This window comes from Rhinolophus hipposideros (genome assembly GCF_964194185.1).
Source record: "Rhinolophus hipposideros genome assembly, chromosome: 8".
Taxonomy (NCBI): domain Eukaryota; kingdom Metazoa; phylum Chordata; class Mammalia; order Chiroptera; family Rhinolophidae; genus Rhinolophus; species Rhinolophus hipposideros.
Window position 1 is genome coordinate 65,588,405 of NC_138054.1, and position 26,577 is coordinate 65,614,981.

Sequence of the window (26,577 nt, forward strand, 5' to 3'; positions counted from 1 at the left end):
ACAGGCACAGAAAGAACAAAATTGTGGAAGGAACAAAACTGTGGAAGGCTGAATGCATGGGGCATCTAGTTTATAGTTTTAAGTTGGCTATAGTTAAAGGTGCATGAAAGGGTGTGATGGGACTTGAGCTTTGAAAGTGTCCTAATTTGGGGACCCTGCAAAGCAGATGTTGAATCAAGGATTTAGGTGCAAGTATGTTATTTGAGAGGATGTCTCCAGGAAACATAGTGAAGGAGTGGGGAAGAGAGAGGGAGGGGGGAAGAAAGCCAATAAAAGATGAGCAAGTTACTCTTTGGGTAACTGGGGTTCAGTCCCACTGGGGAGCCTCTGAGAGACAGTGCAGAACACACTTCAGAAGTGTCCTACAGAGGGACAAGGAAGCTGCAGTATTTGTCCACCAAATCTGATCTGTCTCTGGATCCCATCTAGGGGGATGAGCCCACTCCTGCTGCCACAGAAAGCCCCTGGGCAGAGACGTGTGGATGCTTGAGGTAGGAACCCACCACTGTGGACAGGAGCTCTCCACCAAACCTGGAGGTGACTTTCAGGATGGCTAAAGGGATATGGGTGGGGTACCAACAGCACCTGTTCTTGAAAGGAAAGCTGAGAAGAGTTCATGGGAGACCCACAATCCCCACTAGAGATTTGCTGTTTATCTGTTAGGCAATGGGAAGCCATGGAAATTTTCTGAACTTAGGGCGGTGCTCCTTGAAAGCTCCTGCCAGCCCCAGAATGTGCTCCCCTACAGGGGAGAGGTGGTGAGATGGGACAGAAAGGATGCAGGGTGGAGGCTGGGTAGCAGGGCAGAGGGAATGGGAAGATGGACAGGAAGAGATGGCTTGGTGAAAGAGTGTTGCAGAGTTTGAATGGACAGGGTTCGGCAACTGATTGGATCAGAGAAGAGCAGGGAAAAGTGAGGATATCAAGAGGGTGGTGCATCTCAGGCAGGTTTCTCCAGGACATGTCTTGTTCAGGAAGCATCAAAGGAAGAACACCACACACTGAGCAGACCAGCAAACCTTTTCTGAGCATTAGTCAGCTGGGTTTCCTCTACATTTGGCGTCCTTAAAAAATTATTATAAACTCCATTTTAAGAGCACCGATTTTGTGCTGTGTATTTTAGCTACACCATCACTCCTCTCTTACAGCCATGCTATTATCCTATCTTAAAAATGGGGAAACAAGGACTTAGAGAGGCTGAATCATGAGCAAAGTGTCACAGCTAGTAAGTAGAGATCAGATCTTTTGGACCAAGCCCTTTCCCTACACTTTCTCTACCTGCACGTGTCACATGGCCTTGAAATCAGTATGCCAGCAACATTCCTGGGTAATGCCAAGCACTTTAAGCTCTAAATCATGTTTGTTCATGACTATGGCCAGTTCTTTAGAGAACTCTGAGAGTCTAAGACAGACAGCATCCCCATTTGACCGATGAGAAGGCCGAGGTCCAGAGGCATGAAGTGGCTTATCCAAAGTCATGCAGCTTGTCCCTGCCTCTTGACTTCAGATTGTAGTCTCTGACCTTGCCTGTCCAGGATGCATATCAGTAGGGAGCCCAGAGTGGAGGAGGAGAGCTGGTGGGGTGTGATCAAGGACAGTGACAGGTAGAAGAAGAGGAAGGGATGGTGGAAGCCCATCTGGATGTAGGCACTCAAGGAGCCTTTCTCTCCAACTTTTGGCTCAGCTTTCTTCTGTACTAGCTTCATTTTTAGAAAGGCTCTCTTTGTGCTCAGCAACTCCAGCAGAAAAAGAGCATCTTTTCCCTAACACATCCAGCATGGGACCCAAGACAGGCTCTCAGTGGCTTCGTTTGGGTATGAGCCTGTCTCGGACCAATCATATGGTGAGGGTGGTTGAACTTGATAACGGCCACTCTTAGGTTATGTACTCAGCCCTGAAGCCATGGGAAGAGGTCAGCCCACCCAAACCCAAAGGGAAATCAGATGTCACCTTTATCCAGATACTTAACAGAAACAACAGATATGTTTTATACTAGGCATTCCCATTTTCCGCATAAAAAAGCAGACTTAGCAAACAGAGGTGACTTGCCAAGAGTTGTACAGCTTAGCGTCTGGTATGGCAGAATTTGAATCCAGGTATCTGTCTCTAGAGCCTGTGCTCTTCCAGGGCAGCAGACAGGGTCTTTCTAATTCTTGAGTCTCCCCATAAACCCTCCCCCCAGATGTTAGCTTATAATGGGTCCTCTATTCCAGTGCTACTAAAAGTGTGGTCCATGGACCGTGCTGGTCTGAAAATTCTTTGCTACCCATCCACAATGAGTTAAGTACCAAAATTCTGAGTAAGCATTTGGAAGCATTTTGCAGCAATTTGAAATTGCTTTGACATACAAGTACGGTAATACAGAAAGACGGGCCTAAGATGTGTTGCAAATAATTTGAGAAACATCTCTCTATGCAGTTATCTCTTCAATAAAGGCATGAACAAAGGGAACCATGATAACACCAGTGGGTCCTCCACAGGGAGGCCCAAGTGGACAGAATGTCCATCCCACCACTCAGATGATGGTTCTGTCACTCATCCAGCCAAGTGAAGCCTTCCTAAAACCCCTTAGCACAGGCCTCCACAGCTGAAGTGCCTCTCCTATCTACCTGAAGGTCAGGCAGGTAGGCTCAGGCCCAAGCAGCTCCAGTGACAAGAGGCTCTTGGTTCTAGTCCAGCTGGAAATTAGCTTATTCTGCCCAGAGCTTCTGAGCAGCTAGCACTGTGAGCCAGGGTCCCACCCACTCTGTGCTTCCATACTCTTTACTCTTTCCTGGAAGGAAGGAGGGTGACGGTTGATACAAGCTCTCCTTGAAAAGCTACTCTAAGATCATATAGTTTCTTTTCTTTTCTTTTTTTTTTTTTTTAAAGATTTTATTGGGGAAGGGGAACAGGATTTTATTGGGGAACAGTGTGTACTTCCAGGACTTTTTTCCAAGTCAAGTTGTTGTCCTTTCAGTCTTAGTTGTGGAGGGTGCAGCTCAGCTCCAGGTCCAGTCGCCATTGCCAGTTGCCAGGCGGCGCAGCCCACCATCCCTTGCGAGACTCGAGGAATTGAACTGGCAACCTTGTGGTTGAGAGCCCGCGCTCCAGCCAACTGAGCCATCTGGATGCTCAGCAGCAGCTCAGCTCAAGGTGCTGTGTTCAATCTTAGTTGCAGGGAGCAGAGCCCACCGTCCCTTGCGGGACTCGAGGAGTCAAACCAGCAACCTTGTGGTTGAGAGCCCACTGGCTCATGTGGGAATCAAACCGGCCGCCTTCAGAGTTAGGAGCACGGAGCTCCAACCACCTGAGCCACCGGGCCAGCCCTATCTAATTGCTTTCTAAGCTGAGGTAAAAAGTCAACTCCAGGATTATGCTGTCACCTTCCATCTTGACATCAGGGATGTGGCATGGCTCCTACCCTCGCTTTCCCCTTGGTTGGAAACTCTCTGATGTCAGGGTCTTGGGTCAACAGAGCAGTTCCAGGCACAAGTATTTCTTAAAGCCACGATGACTCAGATTGGCAAGTGTGAGCCAGAGAAGAGGCCCAGAAGCCAGATCAGTCCTCTGATGGGGTTAAATTCCTCCATCCTTTTACTAACCTGTTCCAGCATGCCTGATGCAATGAAAGGAGGTCGGTACCCTGGGTTAGAAACACAGTTCTGCTATTTTGTGGAGTAATTTTGGGTTGTTCACATAATCTTTCTGTATCTCAATTACCGCATTTGAGAAAGGATAGAACATGCACCTCACAAGCTCATTCTGAGGATGAATTAAGGTAATGTTGCAGAGCCCCTGGTGTGCACAGGCCCTCAGAATACTGCAGTGAACGTGAGAGTGTTTCCTCCACCTTCCAGGCAGCGGGTGAAACTGACAAGAACTCTGGCTTGGAGTCACACAGACCTGGTTCTTGCTCAGGCTCAGTGACCTCCAGCTGTGTGACCATGGGTAAGTGCTTTAGCGCCTCTGAGCCTTGGTGACCTTTTCTAGAAAGAGCAAACTACCTACCTGCCAAGGTTGTTGTGAGGATTAAATGCCACCAAATACACAGAAGAGCATGGCACACACAGCAGATGCTCACTACACACTCATTAAGTTAGCACCTATTTATTGCTAATGCTGAGGACGAGGTCCACTAGTCCTCACAAAGAAGGAAACTGAGGCTCACAGGGACCATGCAGCCAGTGCGAAACAGGATTAGAACTTGAACGAAGCCCTTCATGACTATCCCTGGGCCAGTGCTCTCCCAGCCACCGCCACCACCACCACTACTACCACCCCCACTGTCGACTGGACACAATGATTCTCCAGGTAGTCCACTAAAAGAGGGTTTAATTGGGAAAAGAAAAATAAACAAGACCGCCACAGCGGTGTGAGGACGCACGCCTCCAGCCGGCCGCTCATGTGCAAAAAGAAGTGACTTCTTCCCAAAATGGCCCCCTATATAAATCCCTCTCCGGGAAGTTGGAACCACAACGTTTTAACAGAAGTCCGGACTAGAGAGTCACAGGGAGCCCAACTCCGCCCATTGACCTCCCAGTTCTATGGTTAGTCATCTTAAGATGCCAGTTCACTTTTATTACCACCCACCCACCCCCCATTGAAAAGAGAGGAAGAGAATACTTCTTGAGAAAAATTATGTACCAGGCCCCAAGGAAGGCACTTTTTACCTGTGACCTCATTTACAACCCTGGAAGGTAAGTAATACCAGTCCTAGTCTATGAAAGAGGAAAGTGAAGCCAAAAGAGTGTAAATGATCTTTCCAAGGTCACACAGTGTGGCAAGTCCAGGGGGACCCAGAATGTCCAGGAACATAGAACCCCTATGGAAGTTTTCCCCACCCCCACTTCCCTGCCACACTTATCCCAGAGGGCAGTGTATGGGTTGAATTGTGTCGCCCCAAAATTCATGTGTTGAAGTCATAACCCCTTGTGCCTTAGACTGTGACCTTATTTGGAAATAGGTTCTTTATAGACATAATCAAGTCAAAATAAGGTCACAAGGGTGGGCTCTAATCCAATATAACTGGTGTTCTTATAAATAGGGGAAATTTGGACACAGAGGGACCCCAGAGAGAAGGTATTGTGAAGACACACTAAGAAAAAGTAGACAAGAAACACCAGAGGCTACCAGAAGGTAAGAGAGGCCTGGAATGCCTCCTTCCCTCAGAACCTCAGAAGGAACTGACCCTGCCAACACCTTGATTTCAGACTTCTAGTCTCCAGAACTGTGAGACAATACACTGTGGTGTTTTTTTAAGGCCACCCAATGAGTGGCACTTTGTTACAGCAGCTCCAGTAAATAAATACAAAGAGAAAACTGCCACCCACCTCAAGAAAAGGTGCTGAAGATATTTTTTGAACAAATAATTTTATAATTTCTAATGTTTTTATTATTATCTATTTTTATTGAATAAAATTTAGAAAAGATCAGAAAGAAGAAAACAAAAAACATATGCCCTCTTTGGAAGTGGATTCTTCTCTAGGGGGAGAAAACAATATATGCCCTCTCATTTCACACTTGACATTTTGGTGAATTTCCTTGTGGGATTTTTTTTTTTTTTTTTTTGACTCCATGCAGTTACTAGACTCTCATTTGCAAGGATCCTGTGATGCTTGAATGAGAGATTGGGTTAAGATCTTAGCACGGGGTAGAGCATCCAATCCAGCACTATGAATGGTAGATATTGTGCATACTTATATAGACATTATATAAAATTGGAGTCATGCTGTTTTGTCACTTCCCCTTTACATTTATCAGCATATCTTGAGTGTTTCTTCATATCTTTAATATTCGTCAGGTGCCTAGTTAATTTCTGCACAGTGTTCCATCTATAAATGTGGTATAATCTATTTACCCAATTCCCTGTCATTGAACATTTAGGAAATTTCCAATTTTCCCCCATTATAAATAAGGCTGGCATAAATAATCTTTGATTTTAGGGCATATCCTGGAAGTAAAATAGCTAAATCAAAGTATAACTCTTTTAAAAGTTTTTGTACGTACTGTCAAATGGTCATGCAGAAACCTTTTACAATTTACTTCCTTGGCAGAGAAAAAGGCACTGGCTTCCTCACATCTTACCAACATCTGTTGTCCTCATTTATTTTGTCTTGACCAATTTTATAGGTAAGAAAAGCTGCATCTCCTTTTCACTTGTACTTTGGAATTTCTAACATTTTTCATAAAATTTTTATATTTCCTCGGTGAGTTACGTTAATCATCCTTTGCCTGTGGTGCCTGTAGGTCAGTTCCTCTCATTGTTAAGGGTTTAGCAAGACTTGAAAGGGCCGCTGCAGATGGGAACCCTTGGGCAGTTTCCTTCCCGCCCTTCTGACCCTCCTCCTCCCACATTCCCATCCTCACAAGCCTTTCTCAGCTCCCCGGGGAACTCTTTGTCATTCAAACTAGTCTTGGCTTCCCAGGGCCTGGGAAAGCCATCACTTGTGGCCTTCTCCACCTTTTGCTAGGTTTCTGTCCCGGGGCCCCACATTCCATTTCAGGTTTCACCACACCCTACAAATTCTCTCAGCGAAATTCCTCAAGCAGCCCCAAAGCTAGAGGGGCCTCAGAATAACCTGCCCTGCTGCAAGAATCCCACCCCTGCCCTGCTCAGGCGGTTTGAAAAGGAGGAGGGAGCCAGAGATGGGGTGCTGTCAGAGGAATAGTTGTCCCCAGGGGGAAGGCCTGGAAGAGAAAGGCAACAGTGTGGGGTAGGATAAAAAGTGTGTTTTAGGGTCAGTCACCTGTGGACTGCCACCTAACTATTTTGAGGGTTGCACTGAGGGGGGAATGCAACATTATCTGTAAAGCACCAAAGGCATGTGCACAGGTCACCACAAAGCCCCAAGCATCAGGTATGGCTTCTTGCAGGAGAGATGAGCCTTGGAAGGGTCTGGTTTGCACTTGTGGCTGGAGAGTGTATCGGGTAGAAGGCACAGCTTGAGCAAAGGCTGGGAGGCCAGAGGTTCTGGCTGAGCAGGTCATGTAAATCAAGGGTCTCAGAGCACTCAAGGGGTCCCTGGGGTGGGTGGCCAGGAGCAAGGAAGCTCAGGCATCAGCTGGGGCAGTGGACAGGGCCCATGCTGGGCTTTCACCCTCAGTCATCGGCTTTCTTTCCTGCCTGTCTCCAGCTTCAGTCATTCACTCTCCCACTGCAGACATCTGTTGGATGGTCTGGCCTGTGCCGCAGAGGGTGCTGGGTCCCGCCCTGGATCCTGAGGGGACACAAGCCTCCACAGGAGTGATCAACACAGAGGGCTACCCGAGGAGAACGCCTAAAACTGGGGGTCAGAGAGGCTTCCCAGAAGCCGCCTTTGAGCTGGGCCTTGGGGTGCGAGTTCGTCAGACTGGTCTCCTGAACCCCGACTGGAAAGTGCCATTTGGGTTCCGTGACCGTGGGTGAGCAGTCCACGCGGGTGTCGGGAGCAGGGTCCGGAGGAAGCCAGCGAGGGGCGCGGGGGCGGGTTTCACAAAGCCGATGCGGGAGGAGGACCCGGCCGAGGCCGGGGTGAAGGAGGGGGCGTGGGGGGGAGGCCCCGCCCGCCCGGCCGCACGTAGCGCTCGTCGGCTGGCGCCGGGCAGGTAACAAAAGGCCAGTGTCGCCCGCCGGCGCCGCCCGCCCTGACGCCCGCCGACTCCTGGGCCCCGCAGATAGAAAGGGGGGCAGGGTGGGTGTCGGGGCACAGGGGCACACCCTGCCTGGGCCGGGGCCGTCTCCTCCACCCGAGCTCTCACTCTCACAGCCCGCGAGGGTGGCGGGGTCCCTGTTTGGCAGACGGGATGTCTGCGGCCCAAAGAAAGAGGCTGGCCCGGGTCCTGCAGGGAGGAGCCCACCGCCGGGGCTGGGGGCGAGGGGCTGCTGAAATGCACAGCCCTGTGTTTTGCAGTCGAGGCAGGGCTCCCCCTTGTAGTCACGCGTGGCCCGACGCACCTCCACGCCTCGTGTGAGGACCCGGACTCTGCCCCAGGCCTCTAAGCAGAATTCGATCTGCAAGAACAGTCAGGTACTAGTCCGCTCTCCGGAATGTCTTATCCGGGAGGAATCAGCTTGAACGGACAGGACAGTCTCCAAGCGGCTCTTTAGGCAAGATAGTCCTGTCCACATCAAAGGGAGGGGGAGTGGTGGCGCTGATGGAGGTTAGCGGGCGACCAAAGCCTTCTCGAGGCGTCCATGGGGGCACGATTGCATATACTCATGCTCACTGGATGACTTCATGGTGCTCACAATCCCACAAACACGGGTACCCACGCATGGGCGTGCACGTGTGTGTGCTTTCACAGACCCGTGTCCCCACCTGATTTTACACATACACCCGTTGGTTTGTGCCCCCACAAACCACTCAAGAGATGCCGACTGTCAGAGGGTTGGAGAATGAACCTTAGAATGATCCTTAAGTATTACCCGGTACTTAACTCTCCCCACGCGCCCCTCCTCGACCTCCTGTGCTCCATCCTAGGGCAATCCTGGGGCAGAATTGGGAGGAGAATTGGGCCAGGCTCACTGGAGATCAAAAGCACTTTAGGAGAAAATGTCCTTTGGACTGGGAGAGGCTGCCCTCCCCCACCACGCCCAGCACCAAGCCTATTACAGAGAGACCACCATCAAAGCAGCCAAATGGGAGGCCAGAGGACCACCCAAGATAGACGTGCAGGCAAGGAGAACTAGGAGCTAAGATGCTGGATCCCCACCAGTTGTAGGAGGTGAGCGGTAGTGACTGCCTCAATTATCTCATCAGTACAGTGGGGAACAAGGCTGATCGCTGTGACCTGGGCCCCTCCAGTTCTGCCCTTCTGCTTTGGAGCTGATCGGCAGATCTAGGCAGCGGGGTCCTTGTGCTCACACACACCTCCTGTCCTTGCAGCCTGGCCTTGACTCCCTATTCCTAAACAGGGAGTGCTGGGAGCGTCAGAGAGAAGCTCCTAGGCGCCAAATAGTCTGGTGCAGTCTCCTCTAGGTCAGCCAGAGAGGAGTGAGACCAGGCCCCTACCCTGGGGATGTCCAGGCCACTGAGCAACAGCCATGTATATACACAAATGCAGACCCAGGGCTGTAGCCCCACATGCTGAGGGCTCAGGACCCGTGTTCAAAGAGGGAGGAAAGGCTCCCCTAACAGACACAGGGCTGGGTACACAGATGGCTCTCAGTACTGTGTGATGACTTGAATGAAAGAACAAATGAGTGGATGAATGAATGTCCAAGGCCGTGGATTCGTGTGGGTTGAAAGCCCTGAGCATGCCCAAGCCGGGATTTCTTGTGCATTGTCACTGCCCTGACCCTGGTGTGTGTCTTCACAGACCCGTGCAGCTCTCCATGGGCTGGGAAACTCTTTGATTCAGTCCTAGTCCAAGGCCTGACATCCACCAGGTCGCCACGCTGTGCTTGGTAAACATCCTTCGGAGTGGAGCGTTGATGTGCCCACCTCCCCACGAGACTGAGAACTCTTCACAGGTATCTTCAGTGTCTGGCTCAGGTTCCTTCCTATCCTTCATCCCAGTGTCCCCTACAGTGTAAGGCAAACTGTGCCAAAAGACAAGACCCTGGAATGAAGGCAGGCCTGGCTTCTTCCTGGTTGTATGACCCTAGGTTGTCATTTCTCTTGCCGAGCCTTAGTTTCCTTATCTGTAAAATGGACACAAAAATGCCTTCTTTGCTTTACAGGATGTGGAGTCATATGTGGCACTATCCCTCCCTCCAAGTCCCTCCCCCTCAGCACCCAGGGATCGTTATCTACCGTATACACACTCTTACCCACCCCTCCCTTTATGTCTGCCTTTATACCTGCCCTTGCAGGCCAGGAACTGGGCCTCCCTCATCTCTCTGTGTTCTCTGTTGCCAAGCATCACCCAACACCCAACACCCAACACATGGTCAAGTACATGGCAGTAGAAGTAAATGTTCACTGAATAGTTAGCGATGAGTGAAAGCATTTTGTTAACCAGAGAGGGCTGTGCAAATGTGAGGGCTTTTGTCAGTATGACAGTATTTTACATCACAGAGGTTCAGGACTTGAACATGTCTTACAAATGAACTGAATCCCCCCATTTAACAGATGAGAAAACTGAGAATGTGAAACAGACCTCCAGAGATTACTCATGGAGGCTGTCCTGCTTGGACCTCAACTGAATCTCCTAACTCCTTGGGGAGAAGGGCTTTCTCCCTGGCCCCTCCTCAGGTCATTCTCATCAGACTATCCCCCGTGCCCTGCATGGCTCAAGCCAGTGTAGAAACAGGGAAGCCCAACATGAGGACCCTTGCCTTCCTCCGGTCACTGCCGGTCACTTCCTCCGGTCACTGCCTTCCTCAAGACACCTGAAAGCCATTGGGATCTTGAGGGCTGAAGATAGGTGCCGCTGTAAAAAGGCTGTGAACACTGAGTGTGCACTTCTGGTAGAAGGCAGTGGCAGTAAGAGCAGCGAGTGTGGACTAGAACTGGAGCCTTAGCTCAGGAGTTCCCAGGGGAATCCAGGGCAGTGCAATCAGCATGGACTTCAGAGCCAGACCAACCTGGCTTTGAATCCTGACTCCGACAGGTGAATTACTTGGGCAATTATTTCCTCTATGAGCTTGTTTCCTCCCCTGTAATATAGGAATACTAATCCCTATCTGACAATATAGAGATGATGCAATAAGAACATAAGCAAAAAGCTCTGTGATGGCCTGAATGTGCACATTCCCCCTTCCCTAAATTCATATGTTGAAGCCCTAACCCCTAGTGAGGCTGTATTTGGTGATGAGGTCTCTAAGGAAGTAGTTAAGGTTAAGTGAGGTCATAAGGGTGGGGTCCTGATCTGGTAGGATTAGTGTCTTTCTAAGAAAAGACACCAGAGAGCTCGGGAGCTTGTGCTCCCCCATTTCCCCCCCAGCTCCATACACAGAGGAAAGGCTATGTGGGGACATAGCAAGAAGGCAGCTGTCTATAAGCAAGCAAAAGAGCTCTCACCAGAAACTGCTGACACTGGCAGCTTGATCTCCGAGTTCCAGCCTCCAGGATGGTGAGAAAATACATTTCTCTTATTTAAGACACTTGATCTGTGGTATTTTGTTATGGCAGCCCAATCTAATACAGTGTCAAATTAGTAGGAGGGCCATAATTGTTCTCTCTCTTGACTACCTCCAGTTTCCCTTCTACCCCCGGGAAGAATAAGGCCTGCTGCCTTATAAACCCTGGCCTGCTGCTTCTTCCCCCACAGTTCAGAGGCCACTGGAAGGAAGATAGCAGTGTGGCATGCTGAGGTCTGGGGTCAGCCAAAAGTAGTGCCCCAAAAAGACATCCACACCAAGTCCCCGGAAACTGTGCATGTCACCTTATATGGCAAAAGATGTGATTAATGTAAGGATCCTGAGAAGGAGAGTGTATCCTGAATCGTCCAGATGGGCCCTAAATGCCATCACAAGTGTCCTTAGAAGACAGAGGCAGAGGGACAGACAGAGAAGACATGCATACACAGAGGAGAAGGCGATGTGAAGATAGAGGGAGATTGGAGTGTCGTGGACACAAGCCAAGGAATACCTGCAACCACCAGAAGCTGGCAAAGGCAAGGAACCAATTCTTCCCCAGAGTCCAGGCAGGGAGTGGAGCCCTGCCAACATCTTGCTTTCAGAAGTCTGGCTTCCAAAATTGTGAGAGAACACATTTTCTGTTATTTTAAGCTACCCAGTTTATGGTACTTTGTTACAGCAGCCACAGAAAACTAATCCAGGTCTGTTGGTTCTGGCTCCAACTTAGCCAGCTCCGTTGCTGTACCTCTCATCTCCTAGCCAAACCTGGACTTAGACCCTCACTCACTAAGCCCTAAAGCCTGACCCTGGGGTGGGGTGGGACATCGGCCACCCACAGTTTAGGCTAGGTCATAGCTGTTACCTGCTCATTGGCCCAGCCTGCCTTCATTGGACTACAGCACCAGACCCCATCAGACCCCAGTGGGAGTGGGAGATGGGCATGCCTGCTAGAGCCAAGTGCTGCTTAGTGGAAAAACACTAACTTGGGGAAATTAGGGGGCTTATATTTATATTTTGCCTTTATATGAACTTGAGCTCTCAGGCCATAGTTTTTCCACCTGCCAGATGCCTGGATTGGAGTGCATGATTTTTCTAGGACTTTCAGTTTTGGCTATGAATGAGCAGAAAGGAAGAGGAGGGTTTGGGAGGGAGGGAGATAATCAATGCATAATAATATTCAGTTCTATAAATGGGGTCTGGGTTTCTCTCATGGGTTGAATGAAGAGCAGTGTTAAGGTCACAGAGTGATTCAAGACTAAGGAGGAGGTAGGACCTAGGGTTGGAGGTCTGCATGAGAGGTGTCCATCGCAGGGCCCAGCTCATCGTACTCTAAGGGAGACTGCTCTGTCCCCAGCTCCCACAGCCCAAGCAGGTACATTTGGACCATGGAATCTTGTACCCTATGGACAGGACAAAGTGGAAGAAAGGGCGACCTGACTACCCGGTCAGGGCTGCCTGGCCACCAATGACGTGGAGGGAAAGGATGAAATGGTCCAAACCAAATTGTCACACTGGGGAACTTGAATGGGGAAACATGAAAACATGGCAGGGAAATGGAGGCAAAGAAGTCACAATATGGAGAAGTCCAGAGATCTGAGCCTGTTCAAGCCTGTTCAAGTGACTGAAAAGAGAAATTAAAGTAGCCAGCAGAATTAAGTGAAGCAAACTTGGATGAGAGTTGAATTGTTGTGTTAATCTTAAACTGTGAAAGTAAAATCTATGTGCTCCTGCTATTGGTTATTCTAAAGCTTCCTAGTGTTAGAGGGGAATGACCACAGACTTAGAATTAGTAAGAATGTGGTATTTTAAAGGTACACTTCAGAAAAGAAGGAGGTGCATGCCCCTCAAGCAAGAATTAAGGACTATCACACTAGTTTCCTAGAACATCAAAATTACAGATTTGTAAGCTACTAGAATTAAGTTTAGCAAGATCACAGGATACAAAGTCAATATTCTAAATTCAATTATATTTCTATATACTAGCAATAAACAACTGGAAACTGAAGTTTTGAAAACATATTTTTAAATCACATAAAAAAGAAAACAACATTCAAATGTATCTATTGCAGTGTAACAAATTATCCCAAAGTTAGTGGTTTAAAACAATAAACATTCACTAGGTCAGTTTCCATGGATTGGGAATTCGTGAGCAGCTTAGCTGGGTGGTTCTGGCTCAAGGTCTCTCATGAGGTTGCAACCTAGATGTTGGCCAGAGCTGCAATCATTTGAAGGCTTGATGTTGCTTTTAGCAGGAGGCCTCAGTTCCTCATCACATGGAACTCTCCACTCAGAACACAGCAGCTGGCTTCTCCCAGAGCTAATGACCCACGAGAGAAAGGGCAACCCCATTAGAAAGCCACATTGCTTTTTATGACCTAGTCTCTGAAATTCCACACTGTCACTTATGCTTTATTCTCTCTATTAGAACAAGTCAAGCCACTAAATCCAGCCCATTCTCAGAGGGAGGAGAATTAATATCCACCTAGCAAAGGGAGGTGTAGCAAATAATTTGTGAACGTATTTTTACAACCACTATAACCAGCACACTGGAAACAACAAAACACTGCTGAGAGAAATTTTAAAATAGAAAGGTACAGCATGTTCATGGATGGGAAAACTTAATACTAAGATGATACTTCTCAGATTAATCTGTAGATTCAATAAAATCTCAATGTAAACACCAGCAGGATGTTTTTGTAGAACTTAACCAGTCGATTTCAAGATTTATATGAAAACGTGAAAGTCCTAGCATAACAAAAACAATTTCGTAAAGGAAGAACAAAATTTGAGGATTACTCTATCTGCTTTCAAGATTTAACATAAAACTCAAGGCAGTGCAGTACTGATAGACACATAAATCAGGGGACTAGAACAGAGTCCAGAAATAGACCCCCACATATATGTTTAATTAATTTTTGATAAAGGGACCAAGTTAATTCAATAGGGAAAGGATAATTTTTCAACAAATGAAGCTTTTGAAACAATTAAGTATCTATATGTGACAAAATGAGTCCTAGCCATCAAATCAAATGCAAAATTAACTCAGAATATTAAATAGAAAGCATAAGTTCACACTATAAAGCTTTTAGAAGAAAATATAGGGAAAAATTATTTTTATCTTGGTTCACACCGGTGTTATTTAACTTGGGGTAATTTTTTTCCCCAGGAAACATTTGTCAATGTCTGGAGACATTTTTATTTCTCATAACTAGAGGGGTGATGCTACTGAGTTAGTAGGTAAAAGCCAGGAATGCTACTAAACATTCTATAATACACAGCACAGGAATCCACAGCACAGCACAGGAAGGAATTATCTGGTCCCAAATAACATTAGTACTGAAATTGAGAAACCCTGGGCTAAGCAAAGATTTCTTAGATAGGACACAAAAGTCAGAAACCACAGAAGAAGGAAAAATTGATAAATGAGACTTTATCAAAATGAACAACTTCTGCTCTTTGGAAGAGTCCACTAAAAAACAAAAAGGAAAGGCACAGATGGATGAAAGCATTTGCAAACCATATATCAGATAAAAAACTTTTATCCAGACTATCGGTAGAACTCTCTCGTCTCGTATATATTGGTGACATAAATAAATAAATGGAAACTGGTTTAAACAAAAGGAATCTGTTATTTGGCTTCAGGTGGCTCAAATGATATCCTCAAGAATGGGGAAGGAGTCTCTCTCTCCTCTCTGCTCTGATCTCGGCAGTGTCAGTTGAAGGCTTCGCATCACCACCACCATTCTGCTAAAAGTCTCCTTGCCCTTCTCTGTGTTGTTCCATGAAAGGGAGTCTCCCTGGTAGCACCCATGGAAAAGACAGGACACTTCTCAAGAATGCCAGAAAAAGACTCCTTGCTTTTCCCTGCCTCTGATTGGTTCCAGGCCAAGCCTGGACAATGGCTGTGGATGTATGGATTGGCTAAAACCTATCAGAACCTATTCTTGGTGCTGGGGAGTGAGCAACTTTCTAGAGACACAGGGAGAATGGGTGCTTGGTGGTCAAAAATGACAACTGTTACAAATAATTTCAGGGTCTGGATTAGAGATCCAGGAAGGCCCAGCTTATAACCAGTAAAAAGGTTGAGTTGTAGTTTTTCTTAGATCAGGATAAGGAGGAAAACACCGTAACACTTTGTGCCCTGCATCCCACTTTTTAGGACTTTAATAAAAGGAAGAAAATCACCTGCCTAAAAGCTGTTCTTCATGTTGTTCTTTGTGTAGAAGAGAATAAGACCACATGTAAAGGTGTAAAATTGTGGGGGAGGGAAACAAATTGCTGAATTATGATGGTAAAAATACTGTCTTCATATAGATAAAAAAATAATGGAAAATAAAAATCATTAGATGTGTGAGGATATTCAATGATGTACAGGGATTGATTGAAAGCAATTTAAACTTTTAAATACAGTTTTCCACAAATATCATAATGTTTGTATAATCATAAAAACAAATCAGAGTTTGCATTAAGTTAGGGGTAAATGCTGGGGCCGGGACTCAGCCAGGTGACATTTCCTTGGAAAAGTGACTTAACCTCTCTGACCTTCGGTTTCCTCACATGTAAAACAGAGTTAATAATAATAGCACGAGGCTATTGTGAGGATTAAATGAAAAATTCCATATAGTATTTAGCAGACAGTACCTCCTGCATGGTAACCATTCAATGTACACCGTCCCTTGGAAGGAGGAGATGGGGGAGGAGTGCCATGTAAAGACCAGACTGGATGTGCCTATGCAGAGCTGGCTTTAGGTTTTTTAAACAGCTTTATTGAGGTATAATTGACGTAGAATAAACAGCACATGTTTAAATTATACAGTGTGATGTTTTTTATTTTTGTTTCTTAATTTTTATTGGGGAATATTGGGGAACAGTGTGTTTCTCCAGGGCCCATCAGCTCCAAGTCGTTGTCCTTCAATCTAGTTGTGGAGGGCACGGCTCAGCTCCAAGTCCAGTTGTCATTTTCAATCTTAGTTGCAGGGGGCACAGCCCACCATCCCATGCGGGAATTGAACTGGCAACCTTGCTGTTGAGAGATCACGCTCTAACCAGCTGAGCCATCCAGCCGCCCTTACAGTGTGATGTTTTGACATGTGTACGTACACTTGAAGCCAGCACCACCACCCAGATAATAAACATATCTATCACCCCCAAAAGTTGTTTATTCCCCTAGGTAACGCCTTCCCTCTTATGTCTCCACCACCATCCATCCCAGCGAACCATTGGTCTGCTTTCTGGCACCGTAGATTAGTTTGCATTTCCTAGAATTTCATATCAATGGAATCACACATGTTATGTACTCATTTTTTTTTTGGAAGGGGGTCTGGCTTCTTTCATTCAGCTTGTTTTAACAGTTCATCCATATTGTTGCATGTATCAATATCTCATTCTTTTTCATTGCTGAGTAGTACCCCCTTGTGTGAATAGATCAAAGTTTCTTTATCCATTCACATGTGGATGTGAACAAGTAGATTGTTTCCATCTTGGACTATTACAAATAGAGTTGTTATGAGCTTTCACAAGTGTTTGTGTAGCCATATGCTTCCATATGTCTTGAATTGCTGGATTATACTGTAAATATATATAAGAAACTTTCTGGCAATAAATGTGGACTTAAAGTGTGGGGTTCCCCTAGAGAGGAGTGGGAGGCTGGGGGTCAGAGGGCTCTCACACCCTTCCCACCCTCTCAAGCTCTGGCTCAAATCTTGAGGGTCTGGGGCTGGTGTTTCAATGGAGCCTATCCATGCTTAGAGACATCCCCTCCCCATGGTAGGGGTTCCCCTACCTCGGTAGGCATCAGAATTTTGGGAGGATCTTTAAATAATATAGATTGCTGGGTCCCACCGGAAACCTATCACTCAGAATACTGCTGGGTGGGACCTTGGAATCTATATGTCTTTTAAGTCCTTTGGGTGACTCTGCCATGTAGACAGGCATGGAAACTCCCCACCAACTGGAGCACGTTTAAACCCTCGAACAAGGATTCTGAGCCCTTTGCCATCTGGACCCAGTGCCCCTGAGCAGCGTCACCCCTCACCCCTCACCCCTCACCCCAAACATGCAGCCCCACGAAACCACTCCACGGTCCCCAGATGTGCTCAGGGCTTCTCACCACCTAGCCTGTGCTCAAGTTCATTTCTCTACCCTCCCCCTCCTCTACCCAGGGAGCTTCCACATGTCCTTGAGGCCCAGAAAATGCCACTCCCCTGGGAAGCCTTCCACACCCTTCCTCCCCCGAGCCAGGCAGACTCTTGTCAACATCCAGTGAGTCTTGCTACACCTCCCACCACCTACATCAGGGCACCTGTCAGTCTGCCTGGTCGTTATGTTATCTAATAACGCCTGGGCCAGACAGTTTGCACCAGTGGCCTTGTTAAAGCCTCCCAAGAATCCTCAAAGCTAGATAATGAAGGTGACGATGATGGTAGCAAAGACTGATTGGGTACAAAGTCTGCGGGAAGCCTCCTCATGTGCTACTGGGCCCTGCTAGCCTCACAACAACCAGTGAGCTGGGTACTTTATTACCAGGCCCACCTGACAGATGAGGAAACTGAGGCCCAGAGAATAAATTCACTTGCCCTGGGTCACACTGGAAGTGGCAGAGTCGGGATTAACCAGTCCGGGCTCCAGATACCACGGTCTTGCCCACCTGGCTTCGGCCCTTTTACACATGAGGACACTGAGGCTCAGGGAAATATTTACCCAAACTCACCATCCTCATAAGTAGCACAGTCATAATTTACACCCAGGAGTGTCTGATGTCAGAGCTCCACACTCCACAGGGCCCCTTTTAAGCCTCCATCTAAGTAATCCCCAAGCCAAGCTCTTATTCTTTTTCCTTGGCCCCAGGACCTGGATTGTTTCCAGGATTTGGCTATTACAATTAGAGTTGCTGTGAATATTCAGGTTTTTATTTCTGTTGGGAAAATAATTAGGAGAGGAATGGCTGGATCCCAATATGGGTTATGTTTAACTTTTTATGAAAATGCCAAACTGTTTTTCCGAAGTAGTTGTACCATTTTACACTCCCACCAGCAACATCTGAGAGTTCCAGTGGCTCCACATCTTCAGCAAACACTTGGTATTGTAAAGTCTTTTTAATTTTATACACTCTGATAGATCTATAGCCGTAACATATTGCAGTTTTAATTTGTGGTTTCTTTAATGACTATGATATTGACTTTCTTTTCATGTCTATATTAGCACCCAAATATTTTCTTTGGTGAAGAGTTTGTTCAAATCTTTGTCCATATTTTAATTGGATTGTTTGTTTGCTTAGTGCTGACTTGTAAGATTTCATTTTATATATTCTGCATACAAGTTCCTGGTCAGATATGTAATCTTTTTTCTCCCAGCCTGTGGCTTGTCTTTTCATTTTCTTCACAATGTCTTTCTAAAAGCGGTAAATTTTAATTTTAATTTTATTTTTTTTAATGATGGTGCAGCTCACAGGGGCTCATGCGGGGATTGAACCAGCAACGTTGGTGTTATTAGCACCACACTCTAACCAACTGAGCTAACCAGCCACCCCGCTAAATTTTAATTTTGATAAAGTCAAATTTATTAATTGTATTATCGATAGTGCTAACTTACCTCAGTAATATTTTATCACTTTCAGTGTATAGATCTTGCATATGTTTTTTCAGATTTATCCCTAAATATTCATAGTTTTGATGCTAATGAAATTTTTTTATTTCAATTTCAGATTGTTCCTAGTGTGTAGAAATGTAATTGTTTTGTATTTTGAGCTTGCTAAACTCACTTACTAGTTCCAGTATCTTTTTTGTAGATTTCTATATTTTCTAGATAGGCAATCATGTTGTCTGCAAATATAGTTTCACTTTTGCCTTTCCAATCTTAGTTGCCTTTTATCTTTTGGGGGGCTTTACTGTACTAGCTATTTGGCTGTTTGAAGTTGTACCACAGTTGACTAAATTACTGTGTATTTTTTTGTCTTTTTTCTCTGTGTGTTTCACTTTGCGTAGTTTATATAACTATGTCTTCAAGTTCACTAATCTTTTTTCTGCAATCTCTAATCTGACATTATTTCCATCCACTGTATTTTGTATCTCAGACATTGTAGTTTCCATCTCTGGAAGTTTTTATTTGGATCTTTTCTTAATTAAGATTTCTTTAATTTAAAATTAGAAGTACCTTTTTTTTTTTTTTAGGTGTTACATGTCTCTACATAGTCAATCTTCTGGTAAATATATGGCATACATCCATAATAACTGTTTTAATGTTATCACCTATTAATTCTACCATCAGTGTCACTTTGGGGTCAGTTCAATTGTTTGATCATCTCTTCATTATGGGTGGTGTTTTCCTGCTTGTTTGTATGCCTAGTACTTATTGATGGGATGCCAGACACTGTCAATTTTACCTGTTGGGTTCTGTATGGTTTTATTTTTCCACAAATAATCTTGAATTTTGTTCTGGAAAGTAATTAAGTTACTTGGAAACCGTTTGATCTTTTTGTTAGGTATGGCCAGAGATGCATTAGTATAGGGTTACTTTTCCCCTAGGCCAAGACCCTTCTTAGTAATATAATTGATGCCCCTTGAATTATGAGACTCTCTACTCTGGCTATCAGGCTATCAGGAACAGGAGCTATTTCCCTGCCTTGTGTGAGCTCTGAGCATTATTCCCTCTTATCCTTTTCAGTGGTTCTTTCTCTATGTTCAGGTAATTTCTAGTTGATTAATACTCAATCAATTGGTAAAAGAGAACCCTCTTCAGATCTCCAAAGCTCTTTCTTTGTAGCTCTCTTCCCTACACACTCTAGCCTCTTCAGCCTCCCCCCAGACTCCGAGCTATGTCTCCTTAATTCAGGAAGACTTCCAGGCTTTACTTGAATTCCCCTACCCATGTGCCCTCACTGGGAACTCTCTCCAAGCAGTAAGTTGAGGTAGTCATGGGACTCACCTTATTTTTCTTTCCTTCTCTCAGTGATTACTGTTTGTCATTGCATGCTGTGCGATGTTTTGAGTGCCACTTTTTTTGTCTTTTGTTTTTTAAAGTTATTTCAGATGGGAGGGTAAACCTAGTTTCTGTTACTCCATTTTAACCAGAAGTAGAAGTTCTTGTCATCAGAGTTGACATTGGAATTGATCAGGAAGTGTCAGGTTTGGCTCTGAGCTGGATCTAGGAAGTTTTTCCTCCCTTACACAAGGCGGCATACCTGGCCCCAGGGAAGGACTGATCCTACTATACTTTCAAGCTCTCAAGTTCTGGGTGCCAACCAGGGCAGTAGCCAGGAAGAGCAGGTAACCACTGTGTCCCACGGGAAGATGGAGCTATGGCATCTCATTATATCTTTGTCAACACAAAATGATTCTTCACTGAGGTTCCAATGCCTCCACCTCCCCCAGCCATTCCAGGAGGAGTCTCTGACGGCTCCCATCTCTTTTCTAGTTACTGACCTCACCTGAGCTGGGCTAAACAGGTATTAGCACCCATAACCTTCCAGCTGGCAACACTAACTATTACCTAGCAAAAACAGTAAAAATTTCCATTTTTTGAGCAGTTGCCATTTTCCAGGCTTTGGGCCACTTGTTAAGAATCTGAGTCTAGGGGAGGAAAAGTGACTTCCCTAAGGTCACATAGCTGGAAGGGGCACAATACCTTCAGAGACCAGGAGTCTTGCCTGCCAGGAATGAGCCCTAGGAAATTTCTTATTATTCTTTGGGTCCCATCCTCCATTTTGGCCTGGGCTGCTGTCTCTAGTTCTGACTTGTGTCTGCCTCTGGGCCTGAAGCCCTATCCAGAATCTGCTTAGTTGTGGGAGGTAGCATGATGGGTGGGACACACACCAGGTCTGTAATCAGACAGAACAAATTTCAAATCCTACTTTCTAATTGAGGGAGTCACTTATTCTTGCTGAACTACAAGAATCACTTCTACAAAATGGGGTAATGGTATTTCTTCCCAGGACTGATGTGAGGATTAAATGAGATAATATCTAAAAAGTGCTTACTTCACATGGGTGTTCAATACACGGTAGCAATGTAACTGCAGAACCAGCTCAAGATGGTCCTATCTTGTTTAATGAGATACTGGGCTGCTTTTCAGACACAACAGACCAAAATCTGAAGTCATGCAGCCTAAGCATGCACAGAGGAGAGAATCTCGATCTCCCGATCTCTAGCTGCACTCAGAACCAAAGTCACCCCCGCCCCACCTCCTTCCTCCCACAGAACCAAAGGACCAGGATATAACCGGAACTTGAACACTGGAACCCTTTCAGAAGCCAAGGGTCCACTGTCCAGGAAGATCCAGTGTTGACGCCCCTTTACGATAAATGGCCAAATTCAAAGGTCACCCAATTGAAACTTGCCCCACTAGCACTTCCACATTCCTGTTCCCTCTAGCCCCTTAAAAACCCTTAACCTAGTCCAGCAAGCAAGATGGATTTGAGACACCATTATGTCCCCAATCTTCTCGGCAGCTTCTCGATCAACAAACCTTCCCTTTCTCCAAACTCTGACATTTTGAGTTTGGGTCTTTCTGAGTATCAGGCACACAAACTTTGGTTCGGTAACAGCAAGACCCCCAGTTTCCAGTGTGGCATATGAGGAGTTTGGAAGTCGTCACTCTACATTAAAAACAAATAAAAAAGCTGAATAAACTGAAAAAGCAGGGCCGGCCCGGTGGCTCAGGTGGTTGGAGCTCCATGCTCCTAGCTCCGAGGGCTGCCGGTTCGATTCCCACATGGGCCAGTGGGCTCTCAACCACAAGGTTGCCAGTTCGACTCCCGCAAGGGATGGTGGGCTGTGCCCCCTGCTGCTAGCAACGGCAACTGGACCTGGAGCTGGGCTGCACCCTCCACAACTGGGACTGAGAGGACAACAACTTGAAGCTGGATGGCACCCTCCACAACTAAGATTGACACACTGTTCCCCAATAAAGTCCTGTTTCCTTTCCCCAATTAAAAAAAAAAAATCTTAAACTGAAAAAGCAACAACACTTCTTAGATTCATCAGAGAAGTGAGGTCACAGGGCAAACCACTGCACCCAAAATTAGAGAGATAGACAGCCGAACGCAAAGAATAACAACTTTCCAGAGCAGAAGCCCATGAGTACAAACCTCCACAGGAACTAGTACTGGATAGGAAAACCTGAACTATAATTCAAAGAATTGCTAGAGGCTCCATGTGGACAAGTCTAAGAGTTTAAAATTCCAGGGGGACCCAATCACAGGGAGACATCCATGTGTGTGAATTGTACCTCAAGTAGCTCTACGAGGCCCTCACAGTGACTAGCTGAGAAAAATCCCCTCTGCTTCCAGCAGGGGGAGAGAAAAAAGGAACCATTTTTAAATACTCCAGAACACTCTTCTTCTTAACAAGGCCTGCCCTCAATAGAATCCATTTTACCAGAGCCTAACCTATTGGGGTTTTATCAGAGCCTAACCTACCTAAAGGGGAATACCCAATTCCAGCCCCTTTCAGCCATTCTATCCAAGGGGCAAGAAGGAGTGGGGAGACAGACTGAGAAGCACTTGTGAAGTTCACAGCCCAGGGACACAGGTTCACTAAAGACGGAGACCTAATCACAGGACTATGGAATACTTTCCATACCCCACACCTTTACCACCACATCTCTAACAGCCTATTTAGAAAGAGTTCCATCTACCTAGTATATCAGGCACAGCTTTCAACACAAAATTCCAAGACGGGGAGAGGGGGTTTGTAGAAGAGGGTAAATGGGGTCAAATATATGGTGATGGAAGAAGAACTGACTCTGGGTGGTGAACACACAATGTGAGATATAGATGATGTGATACAGAATTGTACACCTGAAATCTATGTAACTTTACTAACCATTGTCACCCCAATAAACTTTAATTAAAAAAATAATAGGGCCAGCCCTGTAGCTCAGGCGGTTAGAGCTCCATGCTCCTAACTCCAAAGGCTGCCAGTGGGCCAGTGGGCCAGTGGGCTCTCAACCACAAGGTTGCCGGTTTGACTCCTGCAAGGGATGGTGGGCTGCGCCCCCTGCAACTAACAATGGCAACTGGACCTGGATCTGAATGGTGCCCTCCACAACTAAGATTGAAAGGACAACAACTTGACTTGGAAAAAGTCCTGGAAGTACACTCTATTCCCAATAAAATATTTTTTAAAATAATAATAATATTTCCAACTCATACTAAAGGGCAAACACAGTTTGAAGACACAGAGCAAGCAGCAAAACCAAACTCAGATACGGCAAGAATGTTGGAATTATCAGACTGGGAATTTAAAACAATTATAATCAATATGCTACGGGCCCTAATGGAAAAAGTAGACAACATGCAAGAACAGACAGACAATGTGAGCAGAGATGACATTTTTCAGAAAGATCAAAAAGAAATGTTAGAGATAAAAAAAAAAAAAAAACTCTACAGAAATGAAGAATGCCTTTGATGGGCTCATTAGTAGCCTGGACATGGCTGAGGAAAGAATCTCTGAGCTTGAGGATATCTCAATAGTAACTTCCAAAACTGAAGAGCAAAGAGAAAATACACTGAAAAGAAAAAAATAGGACAGAATAGCCAAGAACTGTGGGACAATGACAAAAGGTGTAACATATACATACTGGGAATACCTGAAGGAGAAGAGAAAGGAACAGAATCAATATTTGAAGGAATAATGACTTAGAATTTCCCCCAAATTAATGTCAGACACTAAAATATAGATCTAGGAAACTCAGAGAACACCAAACAGAATAATGGGGTGGGAGGGAGGGAAACTACACTTAACCATATTCTATTAACTACAGAAAATCAAAGATAAAGAAAAATCTTGAAAGAAGCCAGAGGAAAAATATACCTTATTTATAGGGAAACAAAGATAAGAATTAGATTCAACTTCTCTTCAGAAACCATGAAAGCAAGAAGAGAATGAAGTGAAATATTTAAAGAGTTCTGAGAGGAAAAAACCACAAATTAGAATTCTATATCTTGCAAATTTTTCTTCAAAGTGAAGGAGAAATGAAGACTTTCTCAGACAAACAAAAATTGAGAGAATTTGTTGTCAGTAGACCTGCCTTGCAAGAAATATTAAGAAAACTTCTTCAGAGAAAAGAAAGGTGATATAAGTCAGAAACTTGGATCTGTATTAGAGTATTAGAGAAGGAATGAAGGTAAAATAAAAACGTTATTTTTTTAATTGATCATAATGGATAGGTTTGTTCAAAATAATAATAGCTACAATGTGTTTGATGCTTACAACTATTATAAGTGAAATGAATGACAGCAATGATATCAGGGACGGGAAGGAAGAATTAGGAATGTTTGTTATTATAAGGTACTCGCACGACTGTAAAGCAGAATAGTATTATTTGAAAGTGGGCTCAATTAGTTGTAAATGTATATTGCAAACTCTAGCGCAACCACTAAAAATGTTTTTTTTGGGTTTTTTTTTTAATTTATTGGAGTGACAATTGTTAGTGAAATTACATAGATTTCAGGTGTACAATTCTGTATTACATCATCTATAAATCCCACTGTGTGTTCACCACCCAGAGTCAGTTCTCCTTCCATCACCATATATTTATTAAAAATGTTTTTAAAAGAGTAAAATTGATAAGCTAAGAAAGGAGAGAAAATGGAATCAGATAAAATATTTAACTAAAACCACAAAAGACAGAAAAAAGTGGAAGGCAAAAATAGGAACAAAGAACAGGGCAATGAATAAAAAACAGCAACAAATGTGCTAGATATGTATCCAATTATATCAATGATCACTTTAACATCAATGGTCTAAATGTACCAATTAAAAGACAGAAATTATCAGCATAGGTATAAAAAAAAAGACGCAACAATATGTTGTCTACAAGAAATCCACTTTAAATATAAAGATTCATATAGATTAAAAGTTAGGGATGGAGAAAGATATACCAGGCTAACACTAATCAACAGAAAGTTGGAGTACCTATATTTATTTCAGCCAGAGCAGACTTCCGAGCAAGGAAAGTTAACCAGCTAAAGAGGGGCATTACATCATGAAAAAGGAGTCAATAGTCCAATAAGACATAATCCTGAATGTGCATGTGCCTAACAACAGAGCGTCAAAATACATGAGACAAAATCTGATAGAATCTCAAAGAGAAATAGATGAACCCACTCTTATAGCTGGAGACTTTAACACCCCTCTATCTGAAATGGAGAGATCCAGCAGGCAGAAACTCAGTAAGGACTTAATCAACTCTACAGCACCATCTGGATACAATTGATATCTATCAACTACTTCATCCAACAACAGCAGAATACACATTCTTCCCAAACTCACATTCACCAAGATAGACCACATTCTGGTCCGTAAAACATAACTTTCACAAATTCAAAAGAGTAGAAGTTATACAATATCTACTCTCAGACCACAATGGAATTAAACTAGGAAGCATAATGGAAAGCTATCTGGGAAATCCCCAAATATTGGGAAATTAAACAACACACATCTGAATACCACATGGGTCAAAGAAGAAATCTCAAAAACAATTTTAAAATATTTTGAACTAAATGAAAACATAGCTTATCGATACATCCTAGCCACTACCATCATCCTCCCCCTCTGGCTGCAGTTCTGCCCCAATCAGAGCTGAGCTCACCATGATTATCACGCCACCCAGGTCCCAGCTCTGGAGTCTCAACTATCATTGCTCTAAAAATGCCACTCCACCTGTGTTATCAAAGGTACAAAAGAAAGTAAAGGGCCTCTTTATCTCAAGAATTTCTACAGGCAGGCAGCTGATGTTGTAATCCTACAATGGAACAAACAGATCACCTGGTGAGAGTAAGAGCTGTGTTTAAATAGAGGCAGAATGAGCAGCCGCCAGCCATGTTGTTATACAGATGTCTGCATTGAATAAGGTGTGGACTCCATGACCCTTTATGGCCTCTTCCAGTTGTAGGATTTGGCAGATTCTAAAATTCTTCACGATTCTTAGAACTTGTGATCCTTAGGCTACATCATTTCAAGATTCTTGTTTCTAAGATTAATTGATTTTAATGTTCTGTGAGGTTTTATAAGTGACACTAAATGTGATAACAAATACAAAAATTACTACCTAAATATACGATCCAGAATTCCTCTTGGGAAAAGAAGGAACTATTTTTGTGGGGAAAATGCTTTGATGAAGGCTTTGAGTAGAGACCTGAGTGAGAGCCGGGGCTCCTGAGGAGTGGCTTGGAAGGGAGGGAGAGAGGGGGTGGGGGCAGAGCTATAAGGTGGGGGAGGGGAACACATGTCCCATTGTACATGTAGATGTCAGTAGGCTGCGCTCCACAAGACATAATCCTTCTCTGGAACATTCTGAAACCTCTGTACAGTTTACTCTTAGGAATGCTTGGGAGGAGTGATTTTATCTTTTTATAATAAATCCAAACAAGAGTCTGAGTTTCATCACATTCTGTCAATGTGGTTCAGGACAAAGCCAGCATGCTTTGCTGGAGGCATAGATGGGGGGCAGGGAGGGATGTGAACCCCCTGGGATTTAGCAGCCTTTTATGGGATAAAATGGGGCATCTCTGTGTGGTTGCAGGCACTGAGGTGTTCTATGGCATCTAGGGGACTCCATTTATATGAAAGTTTATGTGAATGGCTCTCTCTAGA